A 21,546-nucleotide genomic window follows, 5' to 3' on the forward strand; every position below is an offset into this window, starting at 1 on the left:
GGATTGAGTCTTTGGGTGAGAAAATCAATCTCTGAAAATTTCAGCTCAATCGCTTGTTGCATAAGCTGGCACATTTGATTTGAAGTTTGTATGGGGATTTCAGCCAAAATGTATAGGAAAATACACCTCCGTCACTCATTTGATCTGGAAATTGGTTCTGATTGCTCGATTGACCTCAGAATTGCAAAAACGGCAGTTGGTATGCTACAGAACAATTTCACAGAACATTGTATGATGATTAAATGAACTTTTATATAGGTTTCGGCTGATGCGATTGGATCAAAAAACCCAAAAATACACAAATCAGCTCCTAATAAATCAGCCGAAAATTATATAAAAGTTCATTTAATCGTCTTGCAATGTTCTGTGAAATTGTTCTGTAGCATACCAACTGCCGTTTTTGCAATTCTGAGGTCAATCGAGCAATCAGAACCAATTTCCAGATCGAATGAGTGACGGAGGTGTATTTTCCTATACATTTTGGCTGAAATCCCCATACAAACTTCAAATCAAATGCGCCAGCTTATGCAACAAGCGATTGAGCTGAAATTTTCAGAGATTGATTTTCTCACCCAAAGACACCATTCTGGGGGGTGCCCCGTGGAATTCGACAACATTTTTTTCTCCCCATAGTAATCTGGGCCAGTCTAATGTACAGTGAGATGGAGATCGGAACATTTCCCCTATGACATTTCCACAAATAATGCTAAATTACTATAAACAATTAAAAAAATTCCATAAAACAAAAACAAATTAGCACTTTTAAAAGCAAAAATTGCAATTATGAAAGAAGAATTTTTCATAAAGAAATTAAAAATGTTCCTCGGAAAAAATACAAAATTTGCATGAATAAATCAACCCCCTAGTAGCGGAGTTTTGCTCTTCCTGCCATAAGGAGTAGAAATTTTCAACATATTAATTTCGCGTGATATCTAATAACAAGTTCTGCATCTCCCCTTCATCAAATACACAACGTTATTCGTTGAAATTAACATTTCAAAGTCTGACTAAATTTGGCCTATATAGTAGACCCTATTGGGGTCCATAAAAGGAAATTATTTCCCTATAGTCGACACTTCTTTTGATTTTCATGTTTCGTTTCGGGATGTTCTTCTTCCCTATTATGGACCCCCCTCCCCAAATATTCCTATGATGGACACTAGAGTGATTCAAATTTTGACTTTTTTGCCCCCCGATGCTTAAACGATTGCATTTGCCATTTTAATAATCCTCCTAAATTTTTAGCAATTTTGGATGTAATTTGACTGTGCACACGTCATTTGAAGTTTGTATGGAAATTACTGTGAAAACTGACCCTTATGTGGAAGACCGTTCTGTGAGGTGGCCCATGAACTATTTAAATATAATCAACACATTGCCTACACAGAATACTTCTCAAGCTGAAAGGCAGTTGTTGTTGCGAAGCGATTTGTCGTTTGGAAGCAAAGTTATGAAGAAAACAAAACTGCTCATTATTGATATTATTCTTTTACGCGTTAAATTAAATTTCCCACGATTCAGTGTTTCCTTAATAACTTTTCTTGCGAGCATCAAATCGTTTCGCAACAAAGACGACCTGTTTCCGTGTAAAATTTCTTATGTTGAAGATATACTCATATGTTGTTAGAGCTTAAAGGGAAGCGTTGGGGAACGGTTTTCCATGAAAGTTACTGTTTTCATAGCAATTTTCATACAAACTTCAAACAGCACGTGCTCACTCAATTTACATCCAAATTTGCTAAAAATTTAGGTGGGTTAATAAAACGGCAAATGAATTGTTTAAGCATCGGGGGGCAAAAAAGTCAAAATTTGAATCACTCTAATGGACACTCTCGTGTTTAATTTTTACAAACTTGTAAAAAATCACCTATTTTTACTATTAATACCATTCCCAATGCATGTAATCAAATCATTGGAGTGTGAGGTAAGTTCCTCCGATAGAATTTCAAAGAAAAATGTTTATCTTATGCTGTAATAATGCAAATATGATATGTAGGGTCCACTATTGGTAAGAGGTCCACTATTGGTAAGGGGTCCACTATTGGTAAGGGGTCCACTATTGGTCATTTTACCCTATTTTTTCCACAAAAAAATCAATAAAGAGCCATAAAAAATATGAACCTTTTCATAAAGAAATATAAGAAAGCAATAAAACTGAGCATTTGTCCTTGTTTAAAGCTCATGGAAAATGTCATCAGATTTATTGCTTTTTTATATTTTTTTATGGATATTTTCTCATTTTTGTATTGCTCTTTATTGATTATTTTGTGGAAAATTTTGAATTTTTTATGGAAAAAAAAAATTTTGTGGAAAATTTTGTAATTGTTTATTGCTAATATTAATTTATTTATGGAAATTTTGCATTTTTTTCGGAAAATTCTTAATTGTTTGTGGAACTTTTGCATTATTTGTGGATATTTTATATTTATTTATTGCTCATACCTTGATTTCCTTATTAGCAATTTCCTATTTTTTATTGGAAAATTTCTAATTCTTCATGAAAATTTTATTTTGCTGCCAAAAATAAGTCACTGCATAATCATCATTTGTCTAAAGGATCTATTCTAAAAAATACGCTAGAACAAAACTACTTTGGTTCTCGGTAAAACAGGGATCATATCAATTGTCATTGCCATGTAGTTGTTTTTATATTTGTGATTTTTTTCAGCAGTGAGCACGCATGTTAGCAAAAAGAAGCGATAAGATTGGTGCTGTATTTATCTGTTTTGCGATGAGGTGAATATATGTTCAGTGAGATGGAAAATGGAACAGTTCCCCTACATATTCGTTATGCAATAAAATTCTTAAATAAACATTGACGTCCTAATTCATAATAACCAGTACCCACATTGAAGTCGTGTGAAAAAGTTCTACGTATGTAGATATACTATGAGAACGATGAACATTTGCAGTTTCGTTTAGTTGATCAGTTAGTACTAGCTGTGTGTGTGCTTCTAATTCACACACCAGAACGTTCTAAGTTAGATCATGCTCTCATATGGTTACATTCAATAATATGGAGCTGTATGAATAGCTAATCGTGTAACGGAATAATGTGTAGTCTACCAACTGCGGTTACACTAACGCTGGTAAGTATATTCTCGCACTGTTTGTACTTTGAGCGTGGCTTCATCTAGCGACGAATGAAGTTTCTTCATAAATTTTCTCTGCGTTTCGGGACAAACCTAATTGTTTCTGCCATTGAACACATCACACACGGATGATAGAAAGTACAAAACAATTTCAAATACTTGTCAAATGTTCTATTATACCCGAATGATATCGGTGTAAAAACTCAGGTGAACACTTCGGTCTTATGCTGCAAGTATAGTATTTATATGGTGCTTATCATAGTCAATAGTGTGTAGTGGGAATTCTGATACCTGTGTGCAATGATTGATGCCCGAGATTATATAGGGGTTGAAGAAATAAGTAGAGATTGGTAATATTTTGTACAAATTCCAGGGCTGCCTTTCCTGTCGTTTACCAGATTTTTTCAAGTAATAAAATATAAGCATTATTTAATTGGATTTGATGATTTCAATTTGAACTGCTTAGTTTAAAATCTGAAGCAACGTTCTGTTTGCTATCTGGCGATTTCCGTGAAATCTGTTCCGGGGATATGATCAAATAATTCTAGATTGCTTTGAGAATAGGTCGTATGTGCAAAAAAGAGATTCTCTTTGATCGCGCTCTCTTTCGCTAAAATTTCGGCTAGTTGTGCATGTTTTGCTACATTTCCACTTCAGCATGATAGACAAAGCTATCGTCTTTGGATATCTGCCAAGAAATTCGAAGTAAACTTTTGTATAGTTTCGTAATAACCGAAAGAGAATAGATCCAAAGAGAGACTCTCTTTTGCACATACGACCTATTCTCAAAGCAATCTAGAATTAACAAATTGGAATCAAGCAAAAATGGGTATCAAACGTTAAGATTTTGCAAGGAGAAAATTCCAGAGACATTCCACAGTGGGAATAATCGGTCCCCTAATGGTACTTATTTCGATGCCGGTATTTTAAAATACCGGAGTAGACTCATTCTTATGTAAAAAATCCGGGGAATCGATTGGTTATAGTTTCATTGCTGACAAACCATTGGAAAGTAATAATTTTATTTGCCACACCTAAAAATGACTCAAATATTATTTAAACATTGATAAAATATTGGCGAACTTTCTACGCGACATCAATCAAAAATTGCTTATTTTGCCCGATTCTACCCTAAATTTGTGTTGTGGTCTCAACTGGTACAGATCTATGAAGGATAAATTCAATATAAAGGTAATTTTTCCCAAATTCTTCTCTTGAATCATCAAATCTTCTATACACATAAACATGAATTTCTCTCTGTTTGTCCGACTCGGGAACAATTTGTATGCAAATGTGTTTCAGGTCGGTAAGGTTCTTATGATGGTTTGAGACCCCTCCCCTCTCTGAAAGGGGGAGGGAATTGTTCTCGTATATGAAACAAAAATTTCCTTCATTGTTCTTCTTTTTGCCTTTTGCATATACTAAGTATACGTAAAGGCTAAAGGATCACTCCAAAACCGAACTTTTGATAGAAGGCTCGAAACCCCATAGTGTTATATACCAATCGACTTAGCTCGACGAATTGAGGTGATGTCTGTATGTGTGTATGTATGTATGCGTGACACACGAGACACACTTTTTTGTACTTAGCCTTATCCGATTTGCTTGCACCATGTTGCATTCGACGCAGAATCCTTCCTAATTTTTCTCTATTGAAAATTGGCTCAATCGGTCATTGCGTTCTGGAGTTATTAAAAAAACATTGATTTTTCCCCAATTTTCCCAAGAGTCCACCCTTAAAAAAAAAATTCAAAATCGAAAAAAAATTGTTTTCAAAAACTGCTCAAGTACATTCAAATGAACGCAAAAAAATATGAATTGATGGAAATGACTGAATCAATTTCCCTGGCCTAAAGTGCAATTTTGACTTCTCTTATGTGCTTTTCTTGCTCCTTTTTATGTGTTTCACGAGAAAAGCACCATCACCGCTAGGTGGATTATTCTGGGTTTTCCTTCTTCTTTCTTCTCTCTTATTCCTGATTTCTTTTTCCTTTATCCTTCATTTTTCATATTTTTTCCGTCTTCTATTTCTTCTTCATCTTACTTCCTCCTTTTTCCAACTTTCTTCTTCCTTCGTTGTCCTTCTTTTACCTTTTGTCCTTTTCGACCACTTGTCCCTGTTGACCTTTTTTCCCATTCGACCATTCGTTCCATTCGACCATTTGTCCCAGTGGACCTTTAGTCCCATTAGATCATTTGTTCCTTTCGATATTTGGTCTCTTATTTGCCCTTGTCCCTTTCAACCTTTTGTCCTTTCGACCTTCTGTCCTTTGACATTTTGCCTTTCGACCTTTTGTCATAGGATAAATGAAGAGCTGAACATTATCAAAATTCACATAAATGTAGGAAAAAACCCAAGGAAACTCCGAAGAATTTCGTGAGAAAATTTCAAAGTTTCCAGAGAAAATTCCGAAGACTTTTCCGAGGAAATTCGAAAGCATTTTTCGAAAAAAAAAACATAGCAACGAAAAATGCCGCCGCTGAAGACAAACCGGCGCATACCCTTTAACTATAAGACGGATTTTCTAAAGTACAATGTTCAGGTCAGGCCAAATAACTTCCTGCGTTGATAAATATATAAAATAATGAAGTCAAAAAGTGGCCAAAAAACAAATGTTATGTGATTTTGTTTAAGATTATTTTGTATTGCAGTACTTTTTTGTTTTTTGACAAAATCACTCGTGGCTTTCAGAAGCCTCTTCGCAATAATGTAAAGATTGCAAACATCACTAATGAGCTGGCGCACGGCGAACCACATACCATATGTTAGGTATTTATTATTAATCTAAGTTTAAAGACTAAGGCCAACTCTTTATATAACATATATCAGATTGAACTATACTGCTTTGTAGTTTTCTTACCGAGTCATTCTTTCCATTCCCGCTATTATTTAGTGACCACCCGGTAATACATAAAATCTTTAACTGATCTTTGGAATTCGTCTAAGCCAAGAACTCATTCATTCGGGCACCTAAACCTGTAGGTGACACGCAAATAATGTTTCTTGTGGCACATACCTAAGCTTTTTTCCTCCAGATATTCAACCCGAAAAGTTTCCTTTAAAAAAGCTTAGAAAATTACTTTAGAAGTTCTTCGGGAAATTTCTTACGAAATTTCTCCGAAGATTCTTTCAGAATTTCCATTACGAATTTCTTCAGAAAATCCTTAACGATTTTTTTTTCGGAAATTCCTTATTCAAAAAAATTCAAAAAAAATGTTTCAGGAATTCCTACGAAAATTTCGTTAGGAATTCCTTCGGAGACTTCTTAACGAATTCCTTCAGAAGTTTCTTTAGCAATTCCTCCGGAAATTTCTTAAGGAATTCCTCTAGAAATTCCATTAGCAATTCTTTAAGTGTTTATGCCTTCGGAAGTTTCTTTGAGAATTCCTTCGGAAATTCCTCCTTATGAAATTTCTTCGGCAATTATTCCATGAATTCTTTAAATAATTTCTTCCGGATATTGCATAAGGGATTTCTTCGAAATTTCCCTTAGGAATTTCTTCCAGCAATTCCTTTAAAACATTCTCCGGGTATTCTTCTAGAACTCCCTGCAGGAATTCCTTCGGAAATGCCTTCATGAGTTCTTTCAGAAATTCATTCAGTAATACCTTCGAATTTTTTTAGTGTTTGTTGTTTTTTTTATTCTTTCGAAAATTCAATTAGTAACTCCATCGGAAACTATTTCATTCTTTAATTAAGTTGTAGAGGAAGATAATCCGAAAGAATTTCTGAAGAAATTTACGAAGGAATCTCGGAGGCTTTTCAAAGAAACTGTTAAAGAAAACCCAGGAGAAATACTCGAAAGAATTCTTGACGGATTTTTTTTAGATTATTTAAGGAAAAAAAACCTTGAGGTTCTCAAATGATTTTTTGGAGGATTTTTTGAATAAATTCCAGAAGGGCTGTAGCGCTTGAATGGATTCTCGAAAATAATTCCCGTTGGAACTGCTCAAAGCGTTTTTGTATGTGTTTTTAAAAGTCTTACCAAAAGCATGCATAAAGAAATTTCCAGAGGAATCCATAAAGGAATTTCCCAAGGATTTCTCAAATGAATTTATGAAGAAATCTTATATATAAAAATGAAATGGTCTGTGTTCGTATCCGCATAACACGAAAACGGCTGGATTGATTTTCTCCATTCCTACAGCAAATATGTCCGTTATCGTTTCCGACGGGTTTATATGATAAGGCTTGTTCGCGACAAAATCTGGACACAACATTGAGAATTAAGAAAAAACGATGTAGTCAGCTTATTCGGCACAGTTTTTACTTCAAATTACTTCATTCTCTGTCTATGCTTTGATATATGCACTAAAATTGGTGACATTTTAATTTCCCAAGAAACAGTTCGTGCCGGCAGATTTGTTTTCCTCTGTAGTCTTTGTTTCACCTTCCCATCCTACTGGTGGTTCCCTAAATCTGTTCTTGTTCAACTCCTTGGCATCCTCATTGGTGTCAAAGAAGCATCAAACTATTTCAAGACTCTATGAACAGCGCTTACATGAAAACAATAGCTTTTTAGCAAGATTTAGCAAGATGCGAAAATCACGAGGAAGGTTGAGTAAATCGTGAAAAACTGAAATTAAGTTTGGTACGGATATTTACATCACGCATTTTCGCCTACTATGCAGGACAACGTCTGCCGGGTCGACTAGTTCCTAATAAAATTGAATAGGAAATGCCTACTGGTTATTCTGAAGTAATTCCTAGATTTCTCCAGGAATTCCTTTGGATTTTTTCGCATTAATTGTTTTGCAATTTTCCCGTCCAGGAATTCCCTATATAAATGCCTCAAGGTGTTCTACAAAAACTCGTCCGAAACGAATTTCAGAAAGCCTTTCGGAAATTTTTCCAGGAATTCCTTGAAATTTCCTTCATGAATTATTTCAGAATTTCCTTCAGGTGTTCCTTCAGAAATTTGTTTAGGAAAACCTTGGGAAAATCGTTAAGATTCTTCTTCTTCTTCTTCTTCTTATTGGCATTACATCCTCACACTGGGACAGAGCCGCCTCACTGCTTAGTGTTCATTAAGCACTTCCACAGTTATTAACTGCGATGATACTTTTATGCCCAGGGAAGTCGAGACAATTTCCAATCCAAAAATTGCCTAGACCGGCACTGGGAATCGAACCCAACCACCCTCAGTATGGTCTTGCTTTGTAGCCACGCATCTTACCGCACGGCTAAGGAGGGCCCCGTTAAGATATTCTTCCGAAAATTCCTTCAGAAATTCGCTTCTAAGGGAAGATCCATTAATTACGTAACGCAAAAATTGGACATTTTCAAAGCCCCCCCCCCCATGTCACACTTTTTGTATGAAACATCTAAAAATTTTGTATGGATCGTCACACTTTGGTTAACCCCCCGTCCCCCCTCTAAGCGTTACGTAATTCATGGACGCTCCCTAAGAACTCTTTTGATATTCTTTGCAAATTTCTAGGACAAAACTTTCGTAAGAATTCCTGAACAAGTTCCTGAAGGAATATCCGAAGAAATTCCTGAAAGATTTTACAAAGCAAGTCATGGAGGAACTTTCGACAGTTTTAGATTTCTACGAAAACTCCTTTGGACATTCCGTCAAATTCCTCTTGAAATATTTACGAAAATGTTTTAGGTGTTCTTCCGGAAATTGTTTCAGATTTCATCAAACATTATGATTTCTTCGGAAATTTCTAAGCTTTAAAATTTGCTTAGGAATTTCTTTGAAAATTCATTTACGAATTCCTTCGGAAGATTCTTTTAGAAATTCCTCTACGGGCTACTTAGTAAGTTCCTTGACAATTTTTCCAGAAATTCCCATAGGAATTATTTTCAAAACTATCTTAAGCAATTTCCAGAGAATTTCTCTAGGTAATCCTTTTTTTTCCTTTACTTCAGTTAATTTTTCCTTCAATTCCTTCAGTTAATTCTTTGGTAACTTTAGGAAGCCACCCATGGAACCCTCCATAGCCTAGCGGTAAGACGCGTGAATACAAAGGAAGACCATACTAAGGGTTGCTAGGTTCGATTCCCGGTGCCGTTCTAGAAAACTTTCAGATTGAAAATTGTCTCGATTTCTCTGAGCATAAATGTATCATCGTGTTTGCCTCATGATATACGAATGCAAAAATGGTATCTTGGCTTAGAAGCCCCGCAGTTGATAACTGTGGAAGTGCTAAATGAACACTAAACCGCGGCAAGGCAATGTCCAAGTGGGGGATATAATGTCAATAAACCAACGCAAAAAGAACTTCGCTGAGAAATTATGACGTTTAAGCGGGTCGTAAATGAACGCAACATGAACTTTTGTTCGAGTGAATACCCCGCACAAGTCTATAAGAAGAAGAAAAGGAAGGAAGCCACCTACAGACACTGACAAAACTAGCTCTGAACCCATCGTTGATTGATGATGGACGTTAAAAGATGCAAACTATCAAATTCTCGGAGTGTTTGAGCGGAAAATACTGCGCTCAGTACTTGGCGCTGTAGATAAAGGTTAATGGCTCAAATGAATGAATGAATCACGAGTTGTACCAAGTGTACAAAAATGCTGACATATAGGCAGACTGATAAAATACGGCTGATTACAGTGGGCTGGACATGTAGTGCCTATACCGGAAGACAGACCAGCAAAAGTCACGTGTAGTTGAGAACCTGGAAGAGGATGTCGACTACGGGGTGAATTCCGCACTCGCTGGCTGTGTACAGTCGAGGAAGATGCACGTGCGGTCAGCGTGCAGGGACTTTAGCGACTGGCGGCCCCGGAACGAGCGACCTGGAACAAGACATTACATTCGGTTTTGCTCCGGACAACACACAGTGTACGACCATCATAGGTATAGGTAGGTATATTTTCACACCCAAAATATAAAGCTAAAAAATACATTAGTCATACATAATATTAATCAAACACGTCGGATTGTTAATGTATTATTGCTTCCAAAGGCGTAATTGTACATAGATAGCGTTTATTATTTTACATGTGATAGACCATGTAATTGATTAAATTTATAGATCAATATAGCTTAGCTTAGACTGACTGTACATATCAATGGTTGCTACTCCGTTGATTAAATTTATAGATCAATATATGCCAGTAACTAACTGAATAGTATGGCATTATTCCACAGCTCTGAATGTTTACTGATGTTCAATGATGTAGATCATGGGAATGTTCAACATACCTATATAAATGATTTATTGTCAGATTATCAGCTGTGAGTGCTGCGAAGCCGGTAACGATTATCCCCTCTGTGTGTCTGGACAGTTGATACAGGATCTTCCTTGACGTGCGGATTATTCAACGTCTAGAGAGATCGCTCTTCATCACAATTCTGTTTAGTCACGATATACAAAATTATCAAAACTATGGAACTATCGAAAACGCTGTCTCATCAACGCTTTTTTCTACTTCGTTAGAAATGCCAATAATAACTATTCACTAGCACTGACTAATCGACGAAGAAGCATCGTTGTTCACAAAGAATACGCCAATCTTCGTCGCACTTAACTATGACGTTGGCGAGCGATGGTTCAGAAACGAGCGGTAATACGCTAAGAGAAGAATGAATTCTGTCATCAAAAGAAAAAGTAGAATCATGAAAAGAATTTCACAGCGAGGTATGGAATGCAACTTTCAAAATAATTTTCAAAATTTCAAAATAAAATTTATTTATAAATAATTTATAGCATGAGGTTAGAATTTTTATTATCTACATTATACATATATTAATTTGATTGCTAATGACAATGAAGTTTTTTCTTGAAATGATTCCGGAGATAGTACTACTTTTAATCTTAATTGAATTTCTAATCCCGCCTAATAAATCATTTTCAAAAAAATTTCTGTTTGTAATTTTTAAAATTATTTTCAATTCCATTGGCTATACCTTGCCGTGTTAAATTTCAGTGATTCTACTTTTCCTCTGATGACAGCGTTCATCCACTTCTCCTCGCGTATTGAATTAACCAAACAGTTCAAAAGTACTACAACAGAAAGGAAAAGGCCACGCTTTGCAGAAACAAAAAAAAAACAATAATAAGTGCACTCAAAAGCGGACCACTCGACCAAAACAGCGCCAACCGCGAGAAAACTAAGTCAGTAGCTGAAACAGTAATATTTCTATCGTAAACGCAAACAGGCAAACAACGTGAAAAACCGACGAAGTCGCGAGCACGCGCGAGAACGAAAAATTCCGGTGCAAAGACGGAAATGCGACCGAACTGATCGAGAACCCAAACAGCACTAACTAACAACTAACCTACTACCGTAGAGTGGCTGTGGCCTGCGTCTTGCCTTGCCCTGGCTCGGCGGTGGTGACGCGGTTCAAATCGATGGTTTGGTGCGGAGAGAACGGCTTTTTGCTGCAGAGCGCGCGCATAGGTTGCGATACCCTTCCGCTAAACATTGTGGTCGCGAGGAGGTCGCCGCGAGTGGCACGAGAAGAAGGCAAGCGCAAGGCGAAGGTACTGCGAACGGGAATTACAGAACGGCACTGTAGAATGACCTGTCTAGGTGCCTAAGCTGCACATATGATTCTCGCTATGTGGCGGTAGCAAATGTGCTCCTTATTTCCTCGTGGTTATGGGTGTTCTGATTGAATAAAAACATTAATTGAATCATCTCGAATCAGAATGGATGCTTCACTCGTTCTGAATTCAGTTTTAGGTGCTACTCTCTATACTGCATGTATTTAAATGTATCCAAACATGATTCATATTTATGCAGTACTAGATGCCGCGGCAAACGTGTGTTGCATACTAGGCTAGAATGCGCCTTGTGAACTACCCATGCAATTTTTTTTTTCAATTTTACTCGTATTTTTTACATAACAAAATGTTGTAATTACAGAAATTACAACGAACAGACTAATACTAAAGGAGTGTAGAAAACCCATCCAACCATTCTCAAATGATGCGGATACCAACTCAAACCAATTCATTTTATTTATGTATAATAAGAATAAGAACAGAATTCAGGAAGTCGAACATTTATGAGGTGGCAGGCGATCAACATATCCTGTTAATACTTAGAGATGTCGAAACATCCTGATTATAGATTAGTAACTAATCGATTACTCTCGATTTTTATCGATTCTTCTTCTTCTTCTATCAGGTTGTCTAATACTTTTTCCAGGTTTTACCGTGCACGCACCATACTTATCGAAAAAAAACTTTCTCAAAAGATGAAAATGATCCATAACTTTAAATAAATGTATCAATCAAATCATACAATTGAAAATTTATTGAACATTTATGGATCGTTGTTCCGATATATGGGAATAAAAGGGTTTGTCATCTTCAAATGATTTCCTTAGCAATACCTAGAGAAATCTAAGAATTGATTCGGGAAATCAATTAGGGATTGCTTTGTAAATTCTTTTGAGAAGTTCCTCAAAAATTCATGAGTAATGTTTAAATTATTAAAGATTCTTTCAAAGCAATTCCTGGAGGAACCTTGCGAAAGAATTTCGGGGTCAATCTTCAAAGGAATTTCAAAATGATTTTCCAAAGGAATCACTAAGGGAGTATATCCTAGAAATTATTTTCTAAATTTTCTAAATTTGGTGGAGGATTTTGTGAAGGATTTCCGAAGGAATTCCGAATGGATTTTTCCAGAGGAAATTTCGAACGAATTTCTAAATGTATTCTAGGAAGAATTCTTGATGGGGCCTCCTAGGGCCTCTGAGTTTCCGTGGGAGGAATTACTTCCACTAAATCAGTGGCCCAGAAAATGCCGCAACTTTCTTGAAAATTACACTTCGATCATCACTGCTAGGACAAAACGTAATCCTTCTCTTGCCGCCTCTTTATGCAACAAGACGACGAGAGGGAAATCAGGAACATGAGGAACTGTTGCACAAATGCACTCAACCTTTGCCCCCTTTCCACTTACGCGCGAGATTGGTTTCGGAAATATATCAAGAGTCTTAAAAGAGTTTTAAACTGATTTCTCAATAAAAAAATGTCCGAAGAAATTCTTTATTAAATTTACTTAAATTTTTCAAAGAAATTTGTAAAGGAATTTCTGAAGTAATCTCTACAGGAATTTTTGTAAGCATATCCAGAAATAAGAAAATTTCCGAATGAATTCCTAAAAAAAACCAAACGAATTTCTGAAGCATTTCTTGGCCGTCTGTTGTCCATCGTGTTGTAGTATAAGTTTAGTATTATCACCAATATCGGTTTGACATTTATAGCATCCGTACTTTTTAGCTGCTAGGTCCAAGCTAACTAGATGTTGGTCACGCGAACGGGAACGACATTAGCAATCTTATACTTTTGCATCATCTGTATTTCCGAACGAGTTTCCACATAAATTTTCAAATGATCTCCTGAAGGAGTTTTCAAAGGTATTGCTTAAAACATTTCCGAGAAAATTTGCTGAAAGAATTTCTGAAAGACCTCGTAAAAGAAACCCCTGATGATATTTGAAAGATTTTTTTTAAGAAGTTTTAAGGAATTCCCGAAAAAAATGTCCAAACTAATTTCTGGAAAGTTCGTGTAGAAATTCAAAAGAATTACAAGAGAAATCTTAAATAAATTTCCGAAGAGATTCCTAAACGAATTCTTGAAGATATTTTTAAAGAATGGCTAGAGAAATCTCCAAAGTATTTCACAAAGATATTTCCGAGGGAGTTTTAGAGAAATTTTCGAACGAGTCCCTAAAGGAATTTCTGAATGAAATCATGAGGGAGTTCTGAAAGCATTTCTGAGGGAAATTTCAAAGCAATTCCTAGGATACCCTATTTGAAGGAATTTCTTAATTCATTTCTAGAGCATTTCTCGAAGGAATCCACAATGGGGAAAAAAATGTCCATAAGGCGAATAAATTCAATATCTCGGTTCGGTACTGCGGATTGCGCTGAAATTTCGACACAAATCGTAGATGTTTCTGGGGAATCGTGCAAATGCGATTAAGTTCACTGCACGAAGCTGCAAGACCTTGGTTTAACCCCAATGCCCCTTATTTATTATGTAATTTGTTATGTTAGGAGTTCCAAATAATGTCAAAAATCGTATTATGTGACCTCTATCTACTGCACAACGGTGGAAATTGAGGTCTCGCTGATTTTACCCTACCTACGTTCTCATATTTCTCAAATTACTTACTAATAACCCAAAATGCCACGGTCTTTCGGAAAATATAACAAATAGGAGCATTAGGGTAAAACGAGGTCTTGCAGCTTTGTGCAGTGAAAATAACCACCTGTCGATGTTGAACTTAATTAAAAATTTAAAAACACCTTAATAAATAAAAAAGAAAAAAAATAGAACCACCTTTGCACGATTTCCCAGAAAGTTCTACGATTCGTGTCAAAATCCGCCAGTACCGAACCTATAGCTATTGAATTTATTCGCGTTATGGACAATTTCTTCCTCATTGTGGAATCCCTAGAGGAGGAATACCTGGAGAAATTTCCGATGGAATTACTGAAGGATTATTTGATCGAAGGGCTAAAGCAATCTCTTGATGTACTTGCTAAGGAAACCCTTGAGGCATTTCCTAAACAATTTCTTTAGTAATTTACGAGAAAAAATGTGAGGTCTCTCATAAATTCTTTTGAAAAAGGTTTTTCGCAATATTCACTTGTTTAACTTGATTATTCTGTTGCAAAAATGTATATAAGGCACGTTTGTTTTCACCTGTAAAAATAAGGAAAATTTGTTTTTACAAATGATTAGACACCCTTGTCTATGGCTCTACATTCCAACTGTAACTTGGCCTGCTTTTCAACTTAGTGTTCTATTAGCATTTCCACAGTTATTAATTGAAAACTTTTCTATGCCCGAAAATTGCATGAGTATGTATCTTGTGTTTTTTTTTCTTCCTAAGCAATGGAAGGGGTTGTCCAGGAAGTGCGGGGTTAGGGGCCACCTCCAACAGCAAACGAGGGAGGCAGGACTGCATCCCCGACCCGCTAAACCGTTTCCATTGCCGCCAAGCCCATCGTCCCTTCGGTACAACCAGAAAGTAATGCTTCAAAGGGGGGCCAGTGCACAACGCACCCTTGAGGTTAGCTGCGTGTCCTTGCAGCATCGAACATCGTGACTCGCTTTTTTAGAAGAACACCATGGTATCGCGTCAGCGCATTGCCGGCTTTCCAGGTGGCCGACTTGGTGGGAAGGGTCGACTTCGCGCCTGCTTCCCTCTGCACGACTGGTATCAAGAATGATGATGCCGCGTGCACCCCAAATTGACCTCTCTGCGATAGGGCCTATTCGCCAGCACACAGAGGGACTTGCCGACGCGGTGCCTACGCCTACCCCAGCCATGACGAGGACTTCTTTCCGTCCTCGGGCTCGGAACCCGCCCGGTTGACCGGTTGATCCCGGCGTCTCAACTTCGCACTGTCGCCGCAGTGCCGTGACGAGCTCTTCGACTTCGGTGATCTCGTCCAGGTCTTTAACCCTTAGATTCACCTGCGTCGTGATTGCCCTCACCTTGACCGTCTCGCCTAGGACTTCCTCCGCCAACTTATTGTAGGCGGCGCCGTTTTGTGAGACGCCTCGCTTCAGCTCGAGGATCATCTCGCCCATCCGGGTACGTCTTATTCGACGTACGTCGGCGCCGAGTTCACCGAGCTTGACGTCACTCCTCATCGCCTTCAAGACGTCCGAGTACTTAGCCTCGTCCGTCTTGATGACTAGGGCATCGCTCCTGGAGCGATTGGCGCCTACCCTAGACTTCTTGCTACCCTCATTCGCCTGGGCCTTCTTTTCGGCCCTTGACGTCTTCGGTTTCCTCTTGTTCTTGACCAGGGTCCAGGAGGCATCATCTTCCTCTATTTCCCTGGTTTGGGGCGGCTGAGAGTTCTCAGCCTGCCGTAACCCCTTACCACCGTCTTTCCTGGGTGGACGGACCTTTCCAGGTCCTTCCTCCCCCGGTTTGGGAGGTACCTGGCCGTGGTTCAGCTTCCCAGCCCCACTACCCTTGTTCAGGGTAGTAACCCTCCGCGTTTTGGAGCGGCCCCTAGGGAGCTCATCCCCTGGAGACTGCCTCCCCCGTTTGTGTGTCTGCTCCGTTGGAGCAGTCACCCCCGACGTGCCCGCGAATACTTGAGCCTCAGTCTGGGTAGACTTTGGCACCACCGTCTTCGCTGGCACGCCCTCGGTCGATTCGAAGCCCGAGTCCGCGAATCCTTGGGCCTCAGTCTGGGTAGACCTCAACTCCACGGATTTCACGGGTTTGCACTTGGCCGTCCCTAACGCCCTCTCCAGCTTGGCGTCCAACATCGACTTTCGAAGTTTCAGCAAGCTCCTCTTGAGGTCCTTACTGATATTATGCTTCGATGACGCAAAGTCGATGATGGGGTCCAGCTGTTCCGTCGCCACCTCAAAGGCCGAAAGCCCATCGCGTTTCCGGTTCATCGCCTTCACAAGCCATGGGCCGTCTATAACCTCTACCGGCGTAGCCTGGGACCCGTCTATAACCTGACCCACGCTGGCGCTGCGCACCGAGCTGCCGACTATTGCTTCTGGCCTCCTAGGCGGAGACCTGAGCAACTAACCTCTTGCGAAGGGGTTGTCGCCTACACTACTACCACTAATTGAAGAATGCATGCATCCCTTCGGCACGGGTCGCTTAACGCCTTGGGATTAGGGGTTAGGGACGATGGTCCCTTTGGTCGCACCCACTCACTCTAGCTGATGTCAGAAGGACAACAGTGCCCAGGCTGCACTACCAGTTAAGTACAAAACCCTTAGCTGGCGGTCGATTGTCATCGGAAGACCCGTGGAAGCGTGAGATTGGAACTTGAGAAGACCAGAGCTGTGTAGGTCGCTCCTTCCCAGATGTCAACTCACCATTTCGCAGCCCCGTCAGTTTCTCTGTGATATATGCATCTGTTTAGTATACAAAGTAAAATAAAGTAAAATCATCATTTATCGGTGAAATCAACCGCAATTCAAAATATTCATTTCAGCCCCGGTAGATATTCATTTTTTACGCTCAATTATCAATCGGCTATTTAGGATCGGGCGGTAAATTTAGTATGGAAGCTTGACAGCATGCAGCGAGATGTTCGTGCCTGCATTGCCGAGCGTCTGATCAACACAAACACGAATCAATGACGAAGCTGCCTACTGAGCATCGACTGATAGTAAAACGAAGATCTCCGTCCTTGCTCCCTAGTATAAGTCAACTACATTTGAATGACATTTTAAGCGCTTTTCGAAACGATTTTTTTACTTTTACTCACTTATGGATTCTGTACACCTCCAGTGGTGCAAATGGCCGACTTGAAAGATTTCCATCCTGAGCCGATGGCCAGCTATCGCTTTGACCTGTTGCCAGGTTAGATTTCGGTCGACTTCTATTATTTCTTTATTGAGGCTTCGCCGCCATGAGCCTCTGGGTCTGCCTCTGCTGCGATGCCCCGCTGGGTTCCAGTCTAATGCCCGTTGAGTGTTCTCCACTGATACACACCATGTTTCGCTAGCGTATAACAGCACAGATTTCACGATACAGTTGAGTTTCAACGATTTTCTTAGGTTGCCCCGATCACCCCTACTTCTGGCGCTTTAGTGCTCTAACGAAAGGGACTCGGTGCAAGTAGGGTGACCATATGGTATCCTAAAGGAGGGCATGTCCTCCTTTTTCGATAAAAATCTGATGTCCTTCTTTTGTGCTGAAATGCCCTGCTTTTTGTAAATATTGAGGAAACAATTAACAATGCTAGCCAATAATTTAAGAGAATTTTTTCTTGTTATCGCTGAAGAAAGTATTCAACAGAGATCCATTCGCAAATAAAACATAGGGTTGTGAATATACATTTGGGTTTAATTCCCGTACGGTTGTAAATATACATTTGGGTTCCCAATATGGAACATTTCTTCTTCTTCTTCTTATTGGTATTACATCCCCACACTGGGACAGAGCCGCCTCGCAGCTTAGTGTTCATTAAGCACTTCCACAGTTATTAACTGCAGGGGCAGCAGGGACTTTGTCCAAGGGCTTGACGACCCCTCCCCATGGCCACTGCGAGTTAGACCGGGACCATCGTCCCTAACCCCTAATCCCAAGGCGTCAAGCGACCCGTGCCGAGGGGATGCATGGCCAGGGGGGTGAAATAATAAGCTAGGCCTTTAACGGAGCCTGTGGGGTACCTGGGCACCCTCCACAGTAATTGTCCCTTACCGCGTTATGCTGGGCTCTGGCGTGGTGGACCTCTTTTCCCGAGCAACTCGTGGGACCAAAATGGAAAACCAAGTCAATTCTTAAATTAGTGGTAGTAGTGTAGGCGACAACCCCTTCGCAAGAGGTGGGTTGTTCAGGTCTCCGCCTAGGAGGCCAGAGGCAATAGTCGGCAGCTCAGTGCGCAGCGCCAGCGTGGGTCACTCAACCATCCTCTCGGCTATAAAAACGCCGGTAGGGGTTATTGACGGCCCATGGCTTGTGGAGGCGATGAACCGCAAACGCGATGGGCTTTCGGCCTTCGAGGTGGCGACGGAACAGCTGGACGCCATCATCGACTTTGCGTCATCGAAGCATAATATCAGCAAGGACCTCAAGAGGAGCTTGCAGAAACTTCGAAAGTCGATGCTGGACGCCAAGCTGGAGAGGGCGGTCGGGACGGCCAAGTGTAAACCCGTGAAATCGATGGAGTCGAGGTCTACCCAGACTGAGGCCCAAGGATTCGCGGACTCGGGCAAGGTCGAATCGACCGAAGGCGTCTGCCAAAGTCTACCCAGACTGAGGCTCAAGTATTTGCGGGTACGTCGGGGGTGACTGCTCCAACGGAGCAGAGCACACACAAAAACGGGGGAGACAGTCTCCAGGGGATGAGCTCCCTGGGGGCCGCTCCAAAACGCGGAGGGTTACTACCCCGAACAAAAGTGGGGCTGGGAAGCTGAACCCCGGTCAGGTACCTCCAAAACCGGGGGAGGAAGGACCTGGAAAGGTCCGTCCACTCAGGCAACACGGTGGTAAGGGGTTACGGCAGGCTGAAAGTTCTCAGCCGCACCAGACCAGGGAAATAGAGGGGAATGACGCCTCCTGGACCCTGGTCAAGAACAAGAGGAAACCGAAGACGTCAAGGGCCGAAAAGAAGGCCCAGGCGAATGAGGGTAGCAAGAAGTCTAGGGTAGGCGCCAATCGCTCCAGGGGCGATGCCCTAGTCATCACGGCGGACGAGGCTAAGTACTCGGATGTTTTGAAGGCGATGAGGAGTGACGTCAAGCTCGGTGAACTCGGCGCCGACGTACGTCGAATAAGACGTACCCGGATGGGCGAGATGATACTCGAGCTGAAGCGGGGCGTCTCGCAAAAGGGCGCCGCCTACAAGAAGTTGGCGGAGGAGGTCCTAGGCGAGACGGTCAAGGTGAGGGCACTCACGACGGAGGTGAATCTAAGGGTTAAAGACCTGGACGAGATCACTGAAGTCGAAGAGCTCGTCAAGGCACTGCGGCGACAGTGTGAAGTGGAGACGCCCACCGCAGCCGTTCGGCTACGGAAAGGTCCGGCAGGGACGCAGGTAGCATTGGTTCGGCTATCTGCAGCGGACGCCTCCAAGGTAGTCAAGTTAGGGAGCGTCAAGGTGGGATGGTCGGTATGCCCTGTGCACATATACGAGCAACCCGAAGTTTGCTTCAAGTGCCTGGAACCGGGGCACAAGCAATGGGACTGCAAAGGCCCTGACAGAAGCAATCTCTGCCGACGCTGCGGATTGGAGGGACATAAGGCACAATGCTGCACGAACCCTCCCAATTGTTTGATTTGTTCCAGCAAAGCTGTGAACAGCAAGCACCCCATGGGGGGTTCGATGTGCCCGGCGTTTAAGCGTGCTGCAAAATCAAAGTGCAGGTAAAGCAGCTGGCTTGCTCGGCTTCGCCCGAGTTTTTGGTGTGCGCAGGTTTAGAGGAAACGGCGGAACACGTGTTGTTCGTGTGCTCACGTTTTCGCGCAATGCGTGACCACATGCTTGCCACATGTGGTCTGGACACTACCCCGGACAACCTAGTTCGGAGGATGTGTAAAGACGAAGTTGGCTGGAACGCCGTTTTATCGGCTATCGCCCAAATCGTCTCGGAGCTACACAGAAGGTGGCGCGTGGACTCAAGGATGGCTAGTTCAGGCGCAAATAAGAGGTGGTCCAAGGGATCGGAGTCGGCTTCATGGGTCATACCGGTGGTCATGCTCTGTGGTCGAACTCGATCCTTTTATCGAACAAGTAGCCGCGCGAAGAACAACATGGTATCGTCGTTTTCGCGGCGTCGGTCAACCGGGCGGGTTCCGAGCCCGAGGACGGAAAGGGGTCCTCGTCAAGGCTGGGGCAGGCGTAGGCCTCGCGTCGGCAAGTCCCTCTGTGTGCTGGCGAATAGGCCCTATCGCAGAAAGGTCAATTTGGGGTGCACGCAGCATCATCATTCTTGATACCAGTCGTGCAGAGGGAAGCAGGCGCGAAGTCGACCCTGCCCACCTTCCGAGGACATAGGGCGTGGTAAGGCCACCTGGAAAGCCGGCAATGCGCTGGCACGATACCATGGTGTTCTTCTAAAAAGCGAGTCACGATGTTCGATACTGCAAGGACACGCAGCTAACCTCGAGGGTGCGTCATGCACTGGCCCCCCTTTGAAGCATTACTTTCTGGTTGTACCGAAGGGACGATGGGCTTGGCGGCAATGGAAACGGTTTAGCTGGTCGCATGCCATAAACTTGTTAGTATTCAAAAAATAATCTCCGCTGATTGACTAGGTGTCTTAAGTAATATACAATTAGTTGTCTAGTGCTCAACGCTGCGATGTAAGCGATAGTTAAGTCATTCGAAAATTTTCATATTTCATTTTTTCTTGCTAAAATTCTGTGCAATGCTGCATCTAGCCTATGTAGTATTTGACTCGACATTTCGAAAAATCAGTCAAATTAATATCAAATACAGGAAATTTTGGGTTTGGTAATTTCTTTCATATGTCCTCCTTTTTCAACCAAATGTCCTCCATTTTGGCAAGGAATTGTCCTCCTTTGGGAAAATTTCATGTGGTCACCCTAGGTGCAAGTGCGACGTGTCAAGAGAGCAGCTTCGTTGCTCAAATGGCAATGAGCATAGGATACCGCAGTCAAAGGTCATTGGAGAAGTTTGTGCATAGGTTTGGGTTCGGTTTCAAGAAAGCGGGCTTGGTAGTCATATGGCTACTGCTTCTGCCTCATACGCAGGAGGTCGTGGGTTCAATCCCAGGTCCGTTCCATTCTCCTACTTTGTATCTTTCTCTATATTTCTCATGTTCTAGCAATCGCTAGAACTGGAAATGGACTTCCATACCGTTTCTATTACTATTCCTATACCTTCAACTTGAGTATTCTAACAGTAATCTGCTAGAATTTGAAATGAACTAAAGAGCTCGTTTCCTACATCCAATTAGAAAATTCTATCAGTTGCCTTCTCCTATCTATCACATTGGCAGCTCGTTAACCAAGACGAACCTCTGCCTCTCGAACCTTACCCAAAATTTCCAACAAATTCCGCATGAACTCGT

At 41.2% G+C, this 21,546-nt stretch overlaps 1 protein-coding gene across 4 annotated transcripts in view; it reads right to left on the bottom strand.

Moving 5' to 3' along the window:
• Positions 1-11,324, bottom strand: part of LOC134220387 (ATP-binding cassette subfamily G member 4) — a 130,128-nt gene extending 118,804 nt beyond the window's left edge. The window contains exons 1-2 of one of the 4 annotated variants that reach the window (XM_062699441.1): positions 11,133-11,324; positions 10,257-10,406 (exon numbers count right to left, since the gene is read on the bottom strand). The gene's annotated coding sequence lies outside the window, so the exon portion shown is untranslated. Of the gene's footprint in view, positions 1-10,256; positions 10,627-10,961 lie in introns of all 4 variants that reach the window. The other 3 variants (XM_062699440.1, XM_062699439.1, XM_062699438.1) reach the window with 3 other exon arrangements.
• Positions 11,325-21,546: the final 10,222 nt, after the last annotated feature.

Source organism: Armigeres subalbatus, chromosome 3 (assembly GCF_024139115.2).
Source record: "Armigeres subalbatus isolate Guangzhou_Male chromosome 3, GZ_Asu_2, whole genome shotgun sequence".
Taxonomy (NCBI): domain Eukaryota; kingdom Metazoa; phylum Arthropoda; class Insecta; order Diptera; family Culicidae; genus Armigeres; species Armigeres subalbatus.